General features: G+C 44.0%; 1 protein-coding gene across 2 annotated transcripts in view; it reads right to left on the bottom strand.

Annotated features, from left to right (window-relative positions):
* RFTN1 (raftlin, lipid raft linker 1) overlaps nt 1-18,265 on the bottom strand; it is a 201,176-nt gene that overhangs the window by 139,866 nt on the left and 43,045 nt on the right. The gene's annotated exons all lie outside the window — the stretch shown is intronic.

Raw genomic sequence — 18,265 nt, 5'->3', positions numbered from 1 at the left:
GTTTGTCTGAGCAGGGCCAACAGCCCCATAAGAGAATGTACTAAATATCCAGGATCCCTTCCTCTGAAGCTACTGAGATNAGTCCGACATGGGGCTCGAACTCACAAACTGTGAGATCATGACCTGAGCTGGTCTGGGCCAACTGACTGAGCCACCCAGGCACCCCTAATATACTGTTTCTTGACAATTCAGAAAACATTCAGTTGGGACTTTAGAGCTAGAAGGGACCCTCATTTTATGAGATGGGGAACTAAAGCTTCTCCCCTGCTGGATCCACACTATTTGGGCACTGCTGCAGAGAATCACAATACAGAGGCACACAGTCACCAACATTAGCAGGGCCACCACTGGCCACACCTCTGTGACCCCCCTCTCCTAACTAGCCCAGGAGGAATTACAAGCCTGAACGACAGCTCATCTGCTCCACTACCCCACCACCATCTCCTTCCAGGCAATTCCATGTGCCCAACTCTCCCAAGTCTCCATCTCCTGAGCTCCAGACCCACATCTGCAGCTAGTTCAGAAAAATCTCCACCTGCAAATCCCACAGGCAATTGGAACTCAACTTGTGTGGAACAAAACCCTGCCGTCTTTACAACACTTGCCCTGCCTCCTGCATTTTGCCGCGGTCCATAGCATCACATCCAAGAACAGCACAAACTCAAACCCTGGGAAACAACAAGCACCTCCCTTTCCCTCGTTCTTCCTTACATCCAACTGGCTGCTGCATCTTGTTGAGTCTCTCGGAACTTCTTGGGACTCCCCTTTCTAAGCCTCCTTCCTACCCATGGCCACCCTCTCAGCCTCGGGTGGCCTCCTATGGCTTCCTGATCACCATGCCAACCTCCCAGCTATACACTGTCTACACCAATAGCCCAGTGGTTTGGCTAAAACACTAGGCTGGCACATCTTTCCCCTGCCAATAACCCAGGGCCCATCATCTGGCCCCATGGTTCTCACAGGGGATGATATTACCTCAGGAAACATTTTGGAATTTCGAAGGGGGCACTATTAGTTACTATAGCGACTGGGAACTCACTACCAGGGTTGAAGTCCAGGCAAGCAAGACACCAACAAAGCACAGGGCAGCCCCACAAAGAATTGTCCTGATTCCTACAAAATTTTTGAAAATCCAACTGGTCATGCTTTGTAGNGGGGAAAGAAAGCCTGCTTAAAATGCATATCCCCAGGCTATGTCCCAGATCTACAAAATCAGATCTGCAGGGCAACAACCAGGGCCATTGACTTCTTTTGCTCACTCAAGTTTGAGGTGCATTGTGAGAGAGACTGTTGGGATCCATGTTCTGAAAAAGACTGTTAGGCTGAGGGTGAGCTTACCATGAAATTGTTCCCAACTGCTTAGTAACACCTGCATGGCAGCAAGAATGGAGAAACACAAGATCCTGACCTCTCCTTCCTCCCCTCCTGGTCATTCCCGGTCTGCTTAGAAAATCTCTACTCATGGGGGCACCTGGTTGGCTCAGTCAGTTAAGCATCTGATTCTCTATTTTGGTTCAGGTCATGATATCATGGTTGTGAGACTGAACCCCACACTGGGTTCAGTGCGGAGCCTGCTTGGGATTCTCTCTCTCTCTTCCTCTCTCAAAAATAAATAAACAAACATTAAGAAAAGAAAAGAAAGTCCCTACTCATCCTCCACAACTCTTTCTAGAAGACGTCTGAAGACCTCCCTCCATATCTGAAGGCACTGTCTAGCACTCTTGTTAATATAACAGTTTACTAGTGTGTCTCTCCCAGGAAGGCAGGGACTTTGTCTTGCTCATTTTGTTCTCCTCACAACTAGCCTCCTCTTTTTTTTTTTTTTAATGTATTTTATTTATTTCTAGGAGAGAGAGCGAGACAGCATGAGCAGGGGAGGGTCAGAGAGAGAGAGGGAGTCACAGACTGAAACAGGCTCCAGGCTCTGAGCTGGCAGTCAGCACAGAGCCGACGCGGGGCTCGAACCCACGAACCGCGAGATCATGACCTAAGCGAAAGTCGGACGCTTAACCGACTAAGCCACCCAGGCGCACAACTAGCCTCCTCTTTGCCTAGCTAATTACCAGAATTCAATAACTACTTCACAAATGAATAAATGATTAAAAAAAAATAAGGACAGAGTAACTACACAGCCAGTTACAGGGAAGGACAAGACAGCAAAACTGTCTCTTCCTCCACACCTTGTAGCTGCCCATCATGATCCCTGGCTCCTCTGCAAGATGAAGCAGACTGGCAGCCAGCAAAGCCTCCCACTCTAGCCCAGACTCCGTCTGCGCGCCGTGACGGGAACCTCCAGGCCATCAACACCTCCTCGCGCACGTCCTTGGGCACCGGGGATTAGCGAACAGCTGCGGAAACAGCCGCACGGAACCATCCCTGTTTGTTTAGGTGGCGCGTGTTTGTGAGAAGAGCTTGCTCTGTGGTGATTTTCTTTAACTATGTTATTTCTTTAACTGATGTTATTTTTAGGGGCTGGGGGACAGCAAAGAGGCCAATTTGGCAAACGAACGCAATTTGTTCGCCTGAGCTTTGCATGTATATGTGAAAATCCTCACACTCCTAGCCAGCGGTTCTCAAATCCACTGAGAAGAGACTCCACAAACAGGTTGGGAGCAGGGAAACAAAAACCTCAGGATGACAAGCGTGCAAATTAACCCTGGAACCAGTCGAAGAACCAGTGTTGACAGACAGAAAGCAATGAAGCTGGCCATATGTAAGGATTAGGGAAATTCTGAATAAGAGAACATTCTGCCACAAAAGTTTTATTAGGAGATGACATTAACACCAGTCATTTACGGTCCCCAAAAGCCCAGTATATTATCATTAGGGAAGGAGGTGTCTGCTGTGTTCAAAGGGCCAGAGGCACTGAAAATTCAGGACCCAGAGATGTACATTCCTCTGAGCTCATTCCTCCAGCTCTCAGATAATCAACTAATAGAGACAAAATAATCTAATCATGAAGTAATAAATGCACATGGCAAAAACACAACGGATATACTATTCAACAGAATTATACATCAGCTGTTCTGTCAAGATGATAATGAAACATCAGACAGTCTGTGAGAATAACATGCCAAGGAGGAGAAATACAAATTGGGCTCCTCCATTCCTCATGGAAATTAGAAGATTCTAAACTAATCAATTAGCTCAACATCCCCCGCTACCTCCACCCCATCTCTGCATTATCATTGCTCTTCATGAAATTTCCTGGGAATCCACTTACTGTTCTGTGATCGCAGATATCAAATGAAAATCAAGTTCTCTGCTGAACACAAGAGAAACTTTACATTGTAATGTAAGATGAGCTGATTAAGGGCACTTAATCTATGAACAGCTAATTCTTAAAACCTCGAAGCAGAGTGGATGAAATGACAGGAAGAGAAATGCAGCTTAGTTTTGATCATACAGAAAAAAATGGATTCTGGCACTCAGCAGGCTGTCTTATTAACAAGTACAGTAACTGGAGCTGTTCTTTCTCAAATAATGCTCAGCAAGTTAGAATGAAGACTCAATCTTTGGAGAACCAAGGTAGAAAGAATACCTTTTCTTTTAGGAAATGAGTTGCTCAGGGCTTTGAGAGTACCCTAAAAGATGCAAGGTAGCTCAAAGAGAAGAATGGTTTATCTTTCTAACTAAGGCAGATTTCATCTTACCCAACTTCTTGCACAATGGAAAGGGATTATAAACTCAGGTATATTTGGAATACAGTTATTAGTTTACAAAAGCAGTAAACATCATCTATTGAACAAACTCAGAAGAAGGGTTTCAGAATGGCTTTTTTTTTTCTTTTTAAAAGAAATTTCTTGTAATGTTTTATTTATTTCTGAGAGAGGGAGAGAGACAGACAGTGTGAGCAGGGGAGGCTCAGAGAAAGAGGGAGACACAGAATCTGCAGCAGGCTCCAGGCTCTAAGCTAGCTGCCAGCACAGAGCCCAACACAGGGCTCAAACCCATGAACCGTGAGATTGTGACCTGAGCCGAAGTCGGACGCTTAACCAACTGAGCCATCCAGGCGCCCCTCAGAATGGCTTTTCACTAAAGAAATTCTTGAGGACTCCCTAAGAGTTTTGTTTACATGGGTTATATCTATTGATATTTACTATATTGGAAAACTTAAAACTAAGACATTTTCATTTTATTATTTTTTAATGTTTATTTATTTTTTGAGAGAGACAAAAAGAGAGAGAGAATGAGCAGGGGAGGGGCAGAGAGAGATGGAGACACAGAATCAGAAGCAGGCTCTAGGCTCCAAGCTGTCAGCATAGAGCCCAACACGGGGTTCAAACCCAGGAACTGTGAGATCATGACTTGAGCCGAAGTCAGAGGCTTAACCTACTGAGCCACTCAGATGCTCCAAAGCTAAGACATTTTTAAAACAAGAATATCGAAGCACACAATAATTAGTGATAATGCCATCATACCTCATGTAGCCTCTAGAAAACTCTAGTGTGCGCTTGTGAGAGAATAAGACTTAAAAAGGCAAATAAAAAGCTTCATACTACTTTGAAAAGAGTTTTGCCCTTAGGAGCTCCCTGGGGTCGGTAGACCACACTCTGAGAACTGCCAGAGTCATTTTCTGGCGGACACAGAGATGTCGACCATTCCAAGCACCACTTTCCTCGTAAAAACAAAACACTCTATGTGTATTATGAGTCAATAAAAAGTTTACAAATTGGCAGAGGCCAGCTCTATAAGAACTTCAGCAAATATGTATGAAAATTTCTGGGAGAATGACAGGAAAACTGGCTCTTTAATCTTTCACAGGTCACCACGTTTGTTTTATGGTCTCCACTAGTGCACATGACTTACTGCTTCTACCCAGGATTATGCTGTGTCTCCACCAAGGGACGGGCCTGTCTGGGTCAATTCAGTCCCGTCAACAAATGCTGTGTGCAGGTCAGCCACTCCCCAGCTGCAGTGCAGCTTAGCGGTTAGGAAGGCAGATGTGGAGGGAGACTTCAGGGGCTCAAACCCTGGCTTGGACGCTTGCTGAAAGACGTCAAATGAGTCATTTAAATCCCTTCGTGCCCCTGTGTCCCCAAGCATAAAAAAGGACACTAGGGGCGCCCGGGTGGCTCAGTCAGTTGAGTGTCTGACTTCGGCTCAGGTCATGATCTCATAGTTCTTGGGTTTGAGCCCTGTATTAGGCTCTAGGCTGTCAGCTCAGAGCCTGGAGCCTTCTTTGAATTCTGTCTGTCTCTAAAAAATAAACTTAAAAAAATGAAAAATAAATACATTTTTTAAAAAAGGGGGGCAATAACTGTATTTGCCTGATAGGATCTTCACAGAAATTAAGAGTTAGATGCCTAAGACATAGTACATGCCCGATAAATACCAATTCTTATTACACCTTCTTTTACGATACATAAGGTGCCTCAGAAGCCTCAAGGCAGTTTTAAGCTCAAAGTTCAGAAGTAGAAGCTTTATAAGCTTACAAAACATACCCCAAGAAAAACCACCCATTATTTAATTCAGTGAATTTAAAATCAGATTTTACTTTTTTTTCAGTCCTTCATACTGAAAATGGTAAACGCTGCCTGAAACAAAAACTAAACTACTAATTTCATAGTGGGATGAAATGTGCAGAATAAGATGAATATGTAAATAATTCTCTCAAAAGAAGGGGTTTTTTTTTATCATTAAGACTTAATTCATTAGACAGTTTTCTGAGCACCTACCATAATAAGCCAGGCTTGTACTCGGTGCCAGGAAGAAAAAATAAAAAAGCAGCCTGACCAATAGGGGCTTATAGAGTCTAGCTGGGGCAGGAGACATGGAAATAAATCGATACAGCATGCATCCTGCTGTATTATTTAAGTCCTGTTATGTTAGGGTGCCAGGGCCTCAGGTCTTTAGCCCAGGTGAGGGCACAGGGAAGGAAGAAAGTATGGTCCTTGCTGACATTTGGAAATCATTTTCCCTACCAGTGAAGTGAATTTTTCCTTTCACTTGTTATTAATTCTGTTCATCCACAAGAAGCCCATCTATCAGCTTTCCTACTGCACCAGCTCTCCAATACAGATCTTCATTGAGCTCTTCCGTCTTTGTAAATCGTAAATTGTCCTTTCAACATCCATAATGGCAAGCATTTCGACCCATACGTTCTATTTACATATCATAGTAACAGCCTCTTATTGAGATGTCAGATTCCAGTAACTAAAAACTCAGATGCATATAAAACAAACAAAAAACACAAAGATGTCAAAATAATTCTCAAAACCATGGCTAATTTCCATAAACTTTAGTTTCCTTTGGAGAGTGTCTAAGGCCAGAGTTACTCTTATTTTATACAAAAGTATAGTGAGTTTGTTTTTTTTTAGCACATTGGAAATACAAAAATCTGACAATACATTGAAAATACGATACTCAGTTTTATGAATTCTCTAAAGTTACCAACCAGGACTTTTACTGACTGAAATTAGTCTTCACGGAAACAGAAAAGTCTAAGAATGTCCATAAAGTAGTTCAGAAATCTAAACTCTTACAGGAAGAGTTCCTTATTCCAGTAAAAGACTGGCTTCATTTTCCCATATGTCAAAAGACTGAAAATTAAAACTCAAACTTAAATCTATACTTGAAATTCTCCTAAATATTTTCTTAAAAACTCTAGTCCACACCCAGAATTCCATTGCCTGAGTAGCTATCCATTATCTCTATAATGACTTCGTTAGACAAAGGATGAAGATGAGCATATCACTATAGAAATGTTGGCCATTGTTTATTTATTTTAAAAATTTTTATGTTTTATTTATCTCTGAGAGAGAGACAGAGAGACACAGTGTGAGCAGGGGAGGGTCAGAGAGAGAGAGGTAGACACAGAATCCGAAACAGGCTCCAGGCTCTGAGCTAGCTGCCCAATGTGGGGCTCGAACCCACAAACTGTGAGATCATGACCTGAGCCGAAGTCAGATGCTTAACTGACAGAGCCACCCAGGCGACCCGGCCATTGTTTGTTTAAATGCCAGAGAAAAGTAAGCTCTAAAATTTATAGCTAATAGGTTTTGAAAGAGGTTTAACTTTTTTTTTCGGTTTCTGCAACTTTTAGTTGTTTGACATTTGCAGACAAATACAGAAAATGAAGAAACTCAGTGTGATTTTCTTCTCAGATAACCAAAGCCAAGATGTTTATGAGAGTGTGAACTTTCCAAATGAAGGGTTCATTTCAACACTGTGTATGGATATGGCTTTGGTCTGAATGTTTATGAGTTTCAGAGATGATCCAGGTATCACACGTGACTATTATATAAAATCAGATAATGTAGTATGTAATACATATGTTGCAGGCAGAGTAAATTATGTGGATCCTTCTGGCCCTGCAAAACACCAAAACTGTCTCGGTTTCTCTTTTTCCAATGTGACTTTTATCTATTGTGTGTTGTTTTGATATCCGTACATTTATGGGAGGCTCGTAGGATAAGTTGCACGCAGCCTTTTTTCTTTCTTTCTTTTAACCATATTTGGTTTTCATTTGAGGAACAAATTCCTCCTCTCTTCATTTTCTCTTCTCCCAAGGCCCGTTAGGTTTATAAATAAACTCACAGCCCAGAGGGAAGACTTCAGGAGGCACAGGTGGACACTTCATCTGAATTTTCTGAGCCCACTTTTGTCTGAACAGCCCTCATCCTCTCTGGACCACATCTGGGCAAGCGACACGAGGCAGGAAATAGAATAAACGGATCAGTGATGTCAACCACCAATACCACTGGCCAAGATCAAAACCTCACATTTCAATCAGAGGTTGGGTAGGGAGTATATTTTTTTAACTGAAATGTTCTTCCCAGTGTTCTCCTCTTTTGGCTAGGGCGGAAGTATCATATCAAAGGCCCGTTGCACAAATAACAAATGTGAAAGAGCAGACCATCACTTGAGCCTCCTTTTCCAAGCCAAAATGCAAGATGTACAGTCTAAAACCAGAAAGAATTTTTAGAACCAGGAGGTTTCAGAACATCTGAGACATGTGACTTCTGCAGCTGTGACAATGGTCCACTGCCTCCCACCCACTCACCCCAGAATTTCTCACCCTTTGTAAGGCAGCCCCTATGAGAGAATGGCCAGATGTCTCACAAAATGACAGACAAAGCAGGCTTGGCCCCAATATAAATTGGAGAAGTCTCAGGACACACCAGTCAGTCATTTGGAAAGGGAGCTGGAAAGGCCCACGGAGGCCCTTCAGGCAGCCCGATGCAGCAACAACACAGGCCAGTGCAAGCATACGATGGATCGAGTCAAATGTCACTGATCCAATAGCAAAACCACAACATAGATCCCATTAGGCAATGTTTAGGCAGAAACTAATGAACTGAACCAAGTTTTGCTTTGACTATTTTTGATGAAGAATAAGCTCTGCTATAATAACTTTCTTGGATGATTTAAATATAGACACTACAGTAAAGTTCAATGAAAAAAACTCTTATAATAAGGGGAGACCATCCCCTCAAATAGACTCGAAGGTGCTTTACCTTCGACCCATGAATTTCTGTTAAACTTTTATGTGAATTATCAGAAATAATCAAACTTTAAAATACTCCCTATATTCCCATTTTTATTTAAAAAATATACACACATATACACACATATGTATGTATTTTTCACCAGGCAACCCAAGCTACATACTGTACCAGGGTTTGCCTGTAATAATCTAATACACTGTAACCCAATGGCCAGGCTACAGACAATAGCAGGTGCTTCAAGAGAAAGAATAGAGCCCTTTCAACCAATTATAGAATTACACAATGTGACCATGTTTACAGTATCGGAGGGAGGCAGAGCCAATTACCTAGCTACTTCAAATTAATAACCCCATTTACCTCAATTATCTGGCAGGCAGGATCTAAATAATCTGAGCAATTACCTCAACTCACTCAGATGGTATAGATTTGGCCTGGGAGTCCAGAAGGATTTTTCCTTCCAGAACACCTCCACCATCAGCAAATATCAACATGCTAACAGCAAATTCGTATCAGCTTCTTCTGTAAGCATAATAAGCAAATTCTCTCCATTGGCTGCCACGTTAAAATTTGTTATACTGTAAATAATACAGGTTTGAAGTGTTTGTTTTTTGTCTTTTTTTCTGACAAAAGCTCAGAGGACCATAGGATTTGAGATCTGGAAAGTACCCGGTCTAAAAGCCACTTCTAGAAGCAGTCCAATGGGAAATCCAGCTACTGACTCAGAGCAGTTAAGTGAAGGAGCTCCAAAGCCCAAATGCTTGGGATCAAACGTTGGCTCTACCACTTCATAGCTGCCAGGTGACTTTGGCAAGTACTTATCTCTCTCAACCTGAGAGTCTTCATCTATACAAAGGTGGTAATGATGGCACCTACCTTATATACTTGGTACTAAGACTAAATGAGATAATGCATGTAATGTACTTTGCAAGTTCTTGGCATATCCTATCATTTTTAAGCACTTAATGTTTTTATTGCCATAACATCACTGTGTCTAATGAGCTCAAAAAGATACGTCCCTATCGTAATCCCCAGGACTCGGGTACAGTGCCTTAAATGGCAAGCTGTGATTAAGATCCTGAGCAAAGGAGTCCAGGTGAACACTAAACGCAATCACATATGTCTTTATAAGAAAGAGGCAGAGGGAGTCTGACAGACACACAGAAGATAGCACAGACACACAGAGTGGAAGCAATATGAAGACAGGGCAGAGGGAGCTGCAGTTCCAACCCAAGGAATGCTGGTATCTGCCAGAAGCTGAAGATCAGAGAAGACAAAGATTCTCCCCTAGAGACTCCAGAGGGGAGTGTGGCCCCATCCCCACCATTTCAGACTTCTGGCCTCTGGATCTGAGAAAATACACTTCTGCTGCTTTAAATTACCATGTTCCAGGGAGTTTGTTGCAACAGCCCTAGTAACTAATATAGCACCTAAACGGATGTGGCTCTTGTCTGACCTTAAAATCGTGCCTTGATAATGTAACGATGACCATGACTAGATACAGGTGCCCGGAAGTAGGAAATGGCCAAGGGCTGATGTTGGGGTTTGTGCTCGACAAAAACAGAGAAGCAGGAAAACGCAGGAGATAAGGAATAAACATGTTTGGTTGGAGGACAGGGTTTAAGGAGATAAATGCATTAAGCCTGAGAGTGGAGGCTCACCCTGTAAATGGGTTTCATCCACCAGTAATAGTAATCTAAAATGTCAGTGAATCATTAGTTTTGGGTTTTTTTAAGTTTATTGATTTATTTTGAAAGAGAGAGAGAGAGTGAGCAGGGGAGGAGCAGAGAGGGGGACAGAATCCCAAGCAGGCTCTGTAGTGGTACAGAGGCCGACATGGGGCTCAACTCAAGAAGTGTNCGTGACCTGAACCGAGATCAAGAGTCAGATGCTTAACTGACTGAGCCACCCAGGTGCCCCTAAATCATGTTTTTAAATGACAGCTTTAGCCATTCAGCACCATATGTTTTTTCTTTGTATTTTCACATCTTGAATCTGTGGGGAATCTGTGGGGAAATTCTTAGCCATTTTCTCTTCAAATATTGCTTCTTCCCCCATCCTCTCCCTGTCTTCTTCTGAGAATTCAATGATACGTATAGTAGACTTTTCATGGTATCCCACTTTGCTTATGTTCTGTTTCATATGTTCCTCTCTACACTTCAGTTTGGATTAATTCCCATTAACCTTCCTTCCAATTCACTCTTCCTTGTTCTCTGCTATGCAGGCTCTTCAGTTAAACCCCATTCTACTGAGTTCTTATTTCAGGTATTTTCCCACTAGTAGAATGCCCACTTGAGTCTTTATAGATTCCAATTCTTTGTTGAAATTTTCCAGCTTTTCATCTATTTTCCCCATTCAAAAAATTTCTTGAACATATTAATCACAGTTATTAAAACTGTTTTTGCTAGGGGCACCTGGGTGGCTCAGTCGGTTAAGCATCCAACTTTGGCTCAGGTCATGATCTCAAGTTCATGGGTTTGAGCCCCACGTCGGGATCTGTGCTGACAGCTAGCTCAGAGCCTGGAGCCTGTCTTTGGATTCTGTATCTCCCTCTCTCTCTCTGACCTTCCCCTGCTCACGCTGTCTCTCTCTCTCAAAAATAAATAAAACATAAAAAAATTTTTTAAAAACTTGTTTTTGCTAAATCAAATAGTACATCACACGTGAGTCTGTTTATATTTTCTGTTTCTCCCCTGTTTTTCTGGGTGACACTGCATGCCTAATAACTTTTTAGTGATACTAGACACCACTACAACTATAAAACAGCTGAAGAGACTTCTGATGAAGTTGCTCTCCTCAGGAGATGGCTCTCCTTTCCACTGGCAGATGGGGCTGGGCTGGAGGATGAGGTTGAACACCTGAGCCAGTGAGGGACAGGTACGGGGCCAAACTTCCCCTGGTTCATCCTGTTCCCAGGACGTGGCCCGCCAAGGCTTTCAACTGAGAGCCTGGAATGTTCACTCTCCCAGCTTCTTGAAGGAGGTCTTGAATGCTCATCTTTGTTTTCTTAGCACCATGACTGCTGAACATTCCTTCTGCCATTCAGAGGCTGTCTTTTTATTTATTTTATTTTAATACTTTTTTAAAACTTCATTTTGAGAGAGAGAGCAGAAGAGGGGCAGAGACAGAAGGGGGAGAGAGAGAGAGAATCCCAAGCAGGATTGCTCTGACAGAGCAGAGCCCAATGCAGGGCTTGAACTCACAAACTGAGTTCATGACCTGAGCCGAAATCAAGAGTGGGATGCTTAACCGAGTGAACCACCCAGGTGCTCCTATTTGAGAGAGAGAGAGAGAGAGAGAGAGAGAGAGAGAACACACACGAGCAGGGGAGGGGCAGAGAGGAGGAGAGAGAGAATGTCAAGCAGGCTCTACCCTCAATGCAGAGACCAAAGTAGGGCTTCAATCCTACAACTCTTGAGATCATGACCTGAGCCAAAATCAAGAGTCAGAGGCTCAACTGACCGAGCCACGCAGGCTCCCCTACAGGCTTTCAGATTAGCCTTCGAACTTCCTAGTTCATGCAGCTTCAGAATTCAGCAACCGTCTTGAGGAGAAACCTTAGCTGACTCTCTCCAGTGTTCTCCGAGGTCCAGTCTGAGGAGACCAGCAAAGGCTCTGCTGGCTTTCCTTTCCCAGAGCAGCAACTCTCCAGCCAGGCAGAGCCTGGGCTTCCAGCCCCACGCCAGCAGGCTGCACTGGAGATACCCCCAGGGTTATGGTAGCTACAGATTCGTCAGCTCACCTCCTCCTCAACGCCCTTTCCTGACATCTCCGCATTCCCCATCGGGTCCTCATTGTTTCAACACCTCTCAGGTGCTTCTGTACAGAGTGGTGGGTGTGTGTTGTGTGTGTGTGTGTGCGCGCGCACACACGCACGTATTTTATATGGCTTTGCTTTTCTTGTTCCTCTTGGGATCATCAGTATGCCTCAAACTACTCAATCTTACCCAGAAGCAGAAATCTCTCCCTTATATTTTTCAGAGCGCTTTCACTGTAGTATTTAATTTCCCCCTTATAAACCTATGGGGAGGAAAAACAAGGCAGTATTTATTACTCCAATTTTTTAGACTAGGGGCTGGGCAAACCACGGCTTGAAAGCCAAGTCCAGCCCCTTGCCTGTTCTGGTGAATATTTTATTGGCTCACAGCCACACCCATTTCTTTACATATTGCCTGGAGCTGCTTTTGCAAGGCAGGGGCAGAGGCGAGTAGCTGCAAGACCACAGGGCCCCCAAACCCCCAAAATATCTACTATCTTTCCCTTTACAGAAAAAGTTTGCTAGCTCCTATTTTATACAAAGGACCTGCAAGTTAACTCGAGACAGAAGACTGCATCGAAGTTTCCCTGACATTTATCATGGCCACCTTACCACTCTTCTGCAAATCTGCTCCCCATCACAAGATTTATTATAAGCATTTTTAATATTCATTTATTTTTGAAAGAGAGAGACAGAGCGCCAATGGGAGAGGGGCAGAGAGAGAGGGAGGCACAGAAACAGAAGCAGGCTCCAAGCTCTGAGCTGCCAGCACAGAGCTTTGCATGGGGCTTGAACCCACGAACTGTGAGATGAATGACGTGAGCCAAAGTTGGATGCTTTCACTAACTGTGCCACCCAGGTGCCCCTATAATCCTTTTTTAAGATGAACACAAGAAGCAGAGGGAGAGGAGTCTGAACCAGACAGTCCCGGCGTGGCAGAAGGAGGAGTCCTACCATATACAAGTAAGAGCCCTTCTATCTCTGGAATATTTGGGAGATTTCAGCAGTCTCCTTGGAGATCTGTTGAAACAAATAAATACTAGAAGGCACGTATTCAAGGATGCCACTGTGAGGTAAGAGGTCTTAATATTTCATAGAGGGTTTTTGTCGTTGCTGTTGTTCAGAAAATGAACATGTAAGGCTGAACAATGAAAAGAATCCTGAAGAATATACTCAATTGTTACCCATTTGATTGCTAAACGCTTTCATCATGGCAGTCTCTGAGCCGGAGGGGAAAATGCCCCCAACAGAGGATGGCAGCTCAGACACAGACACACAGACACACACACACACATACATGCTCAATAGTAAACAAAACAATAAAAAAAGAAATTCGGATACAGTTCCAAACTTAACAATGACTTCAGGGGCCATTTTTCTGCCCCCTCCCTTCTGCTTAACACAATGCATAGCAATTTGCTTCTTTTTCACAAAATTGTACAGTCTGATGAGGGTTGCAATTTAGCACGGATGTCAATTATGGATGCTAGAAGTTTCACAATCATGAGATCACCAAGATTAACACACATGTGCCACCTCCCCCCCAACCCACCTCAAGACCGGTTGGGGCAGCCAGCCTTTCATTACATTTTACACGGAAGGCTGTACAGAACATGTCCCCATCTCGCCAACTCCGGAGCCCCGTTTTTCCAGAGAAAATGGGTTTATGACAGAGGAGGGCAAAGCAAGGTGTAAGCGAGAGGGGAAAGACTAATTTATAAAAGTAAGGGAATCATGCCTTTAATAAAGAAACACAAATTCCTCTGAGAGGAGGGGAAAGCACACTCAGGAGGGAGGAAACGCTTGGAGGGCCTCCCTGACAGGATCCCAAAGCTGCCTCTCCCAGGGCTCAGGTTTTTTCAGACACAGAAAGGCAAAAGCAGAATTTAGCTCACATTTCCACAAGTGAACCATTTAAATGTCCATCATTCCATGTCACTGATGCTCTGAAATCTTCAATGGTCTCCACTGTCCACTTTTGGAGCTCGAGGCCCCGGACACGGCATATACGGGTACCCCACAATCTCTTGTCTCCCCTCAAACTCATCTTCCAGCCACGCTCTGCCTCCTCTGTTCTGGTCTTGCAGTGAAGAATGCCTTCAAGCAGCATATGGGTGGCTCAGTCGGTTGAGTGTCTGATTTTTGGCTCAGGTCATGATCTCACAGTTTGAGAGTTCAAGCCCCACGTTGGGCTCGCTGCTGTCAGATGTCAGCACAGGGACCGCTTTGGGATCCTCTGTCCCCTTCTCTCTGCCCCTCCCCGGCTGGAGCTTCCCCCCCAAAATAAAAAAAAATTTTTTTTAAATATAAAGAACGCCTTCAAAATGCATCATCCCACCACCCCATGCAAAGGAATAAAGTTTTGCTTGAGGACCACATTTCTACTTCAGAATTTCACATGAAAAAAGTCACAGTATTTTACTTTGTTTTAAAGTCGTGATAGCTATAAAATCTCTATAGTCATTTACTGATGATCTCATGTGGGAATATTGCAAAAATTACTGAATTATAAAGCTCCAAGAGATCTCCTGCATTGTCTACTCCAAATTTTCCAATTGGTTGTTCATGGGGCCTGTAAAAGAATTCAGAGGATTCTTTCTGATCATTGATAAAACCACAAAGGGGGCAGTTTCCAGGAGACCAGTCATTCTCTCATTTCCTTCTGAGCCTGACCTCGCACTCATACCTGATTTTTAAGTAAAACACTAAGCACCCTCAGAAACCAACACTTTTTATAGCTAGAGTTTCTTCCATCTTGTTAGCTGAGAATTTCGGACACACGAGGCTCGCAACTCCCCAAAGCAAGGGCTACGCTGAGGTAAATACGTGTATATACACATTCCCTCCTCATAGCTGCAAACAAGGAAGGCAGTTCAGAGCTTACTGTGAGCACCTATAAAACCTGAGACTATCAAACAGAAAAATGAGTCTCTGAGCCCAAGGAACGCATAATATAGTTGAAGAATTAACACGATAGACATACATGAAATCTAACCATGGTAACATATATTCTTTCAAATGGTATTTTAAATATCAAAGGTTAGGAGAGTAAGAAGTTAAAAACCCTCAATATATGAAAAAAAAAAGGCTTTAAAAATTGGTATGGAAAACACATGCATCCCAACAGAAAACAAACTGAAGACAAAAAACTTATTTTTAAAAATACAAATGATTCGTAACCAGGTTTCTTTAAGGTTCAGCTCGGCTCGTCAGCAGAGGAATGTCACCCAGGGGAGGGAAGGGCTCAGGGCAACAAGGATTTTTGTGGCCTCCTGCATGTAGCTGCATCTCTAGCACATTTCATTTTTCCGGAGGACAGCTTTGCAAAATAAATCCTCCCAGGACCCAGTAAGTATTCAGCAAGCCCGCAGTGAATGAATGAAAGCACATCTCTGTTCTTCGTACAACCACGGGCACTGTGGGCCCACATATTGGTGTATTCGCCAAATATTGCATACCTCAGCTCCTCACATCTCTTGAGTGTGCATGCGACTCTCCCATCAAGAGGCAGGGTCTACTTACCCTCCCACTGCATCTAGGCTGTCCTTGTGACTTGCCTTGATCAATAGCATGTGGCCGAAGTGACTCTGTCATTTCCAGGCCCAGGCCTGAAAGCATGGAAGCTTCCAATTCCACCCTCTCGGGATCCAGCTCAGGCCAAACTACTGAATGATGACACAGGGGGAGAGCAAGCCCAGGGAGAGATGCATCAAGATGCCCCAGCCAACAACCACCATCATCTGCCTGAGAAGTGAATGGAGCCATCTTGGGTCTTCTAGCCATGCTCCCAGCTGGTGCAGCCACGTGAGTGACCATAGGTGATACCACATGAGCTGAAGTACTGCTCTGCTGAGCCCGGCCAACTGACAGACTCATGAGAAATAAGGCATTAAGCCACCACCTTCAGGAGACTGTTTGGCACAGCAAAAGATAACTGAAACAATATGTACCTAGTGCTTTGTGAACAGTCAGCTAAGTAGTTATGCTACAGAGAAAGCCATGGAGGATACAGGGAGGCCACTCTGATTGAAGAGGGGGAGCAAGAAAAGAGGGGAAACAAAATGGCAGAACTCAAGGCCAATTCTTAGCTTGTTGGTATGGAGAAGAATGAGTTTTCTGGCAAGATGTACAAAACAAGGAGAAGGGGGTGAGAATTTCAGTAGAAGGGAGTCACTACTGCAGTCTACTGAGCTACAGGCCTGGGCCAGGGGGCCACAGGAGGAATGTGACTGAGGGATGAATAGAAAGATGCTGGAAAGAAGAGTCAAATGGATATGATCAGAAATAGCAGGAAGGGAGACAAGAAGATATTACAGCATCTTGATCTTTCAGTTTGGGGTGCAAGACAAATAGCAAAAGGTCAGTAACACCTCACTTACACAGCGGCCATGCAGCCTAGAGGCTCAGCCACCCAGAATGCAGCCACAGTCCGCTCACAGGCTCTGCAAGGGAGAGCCACACCGCTACAAGCCTACCCCTAGGACTGGCCCTGTGATCCCCAACTGCACTGCCTACCACTCCTCCCTTCTCTACCTGGACCCTGACACACTGACTGCATCCTGTTCCTCAACATGCCAGGCACATGCCTACCCCAGACCTAAGGGTGAGGCAGAGGAAAGCACAAAGTCGAGATGCCCAATGAGATGGAAGGGAATCTAGGGATTCGAAAACCTAACTGCAGTTCATGAACATCAAAAGCCTCAGGAGATGAAATCAAGAGGAAACAAAGTTCGGTTGAAAGGAGGAAGGAAGAAATGGACAAGAGCTGTTCCCGGCAAGCAACCTTGGCAGTCTCAGCGGGGAGTGAACCCACATGGGAAGGCAGTCGTGAAGCCCCACCACACACACACCCCACCACACCCACATGTCAGCAGTGCCGGGTGTGGAAGGGAGCTGGGAGAAGCTGGCTCACTCCCACTAACCCTAAATGAATTCCTCAGAAACCTTTTCCATTCATTATCGTCATCTTTTCTTCATAAATCAAGCCCTCTAGACTCAAAGACTGGAGCATTCAGGAAGTGCTTACTCAAAGCACAGAAACATCAATACGGAGACTATAGACCCTGGAACGATAGCAGGGTGAGATATATTTATACTCCACAGTTGGCCATGCCTCAGCACACTTTTTGCTTTCCAGAAATCCTGTCAGCTTAATTTATGTGGCTCATACCTCATTCCCTTTCAGGCGACAAGCTTTTTATCTTTTTCATTTGGAAACTTATTTTTAGGATTTTCCAAATCCTCGCTGTCGTTAATTTTTGATGTAGTGTGTTCTGTCTAGAGTTTCTTGTAGATAAGCAGGGCTCCTTTAGATGCCGTCTGTCTACACCCCATGGCTGTTGAATGTGCCCACCCTGAGATCCACCCTCAGATCTTAACAGCACTGACGGAATGAGGGGCAGGGTTCCCTCTTTCATGGTGTTTTTTTCTCTTTCAAGCCACTAAGACCCTCCCAGATGTTTTTTCGTGCCTTTACTATCTTTAGATTAGATGCTTAATGCATAAGTCAGCCCAAGTAGAGTGATAGGGTAAAGAAAAAGGCTGAACAGACAACCCAGCATTTGGAGTTTTAAAAAAAACAAAAACAAAACAAACTTTACTCAGAAAAAAAAAGATAAGGCTAAAACCAGATCTCAGAATAAAACGGTTAAGGAAATTGAAACTAGCTAAAGCCAATTCAAGCTGGGCCAATTATCACCAGTCATAAAAGATGACTTATACGAGGCCCCAATGCCCCAGTACAATGGAGCAATTAAATCTTTATAACCAAGACAGAAAATGCCACATAATTAGACACAGCCAGAAGAGGGTATGTTCGCTTCTCCTCCCTGTGGCTGACCCACGAAGGCAGGCATGCAGCCATCTCTACATTGGCAAAAGGCCGGTCCATTCTCCTATCACTCAGCCTGCCTGAGCCACATCTGACAGCAGGCCACTAAGGTGGAGTTTCCTTTGGCAGCAGGCCACTAACAATCTTTGGGTCCCTTGCCTACTGTAGGTCTAAATAAACAGAAGAACAACAGTGTCCCTAACCCCACAGGTATCCGCCTGGCTACATTAA

The sequence above is a fragment of the Crocuta crocuta genome, unplaced genomic scaffold (assembly GCF_008692635.1).
Source record: "Crocuta crocuta isolate KB4526 unplaced genomic scaffold, BGI_CrCroc_1.0 scaffold279, whole genome shotgun sequence".
Lineage (NCBI taxonomy): Eukaryota > Metazoa > Chordata > Mammalia > Carnivora > Hyaenidae > Crocuta > Crocuta crocuta.
The sequence above is the reverse complement of the archived record's forward strand: the minus strand, read 5'-3'. Positions and strand labels throughout refer to the sequence as shown.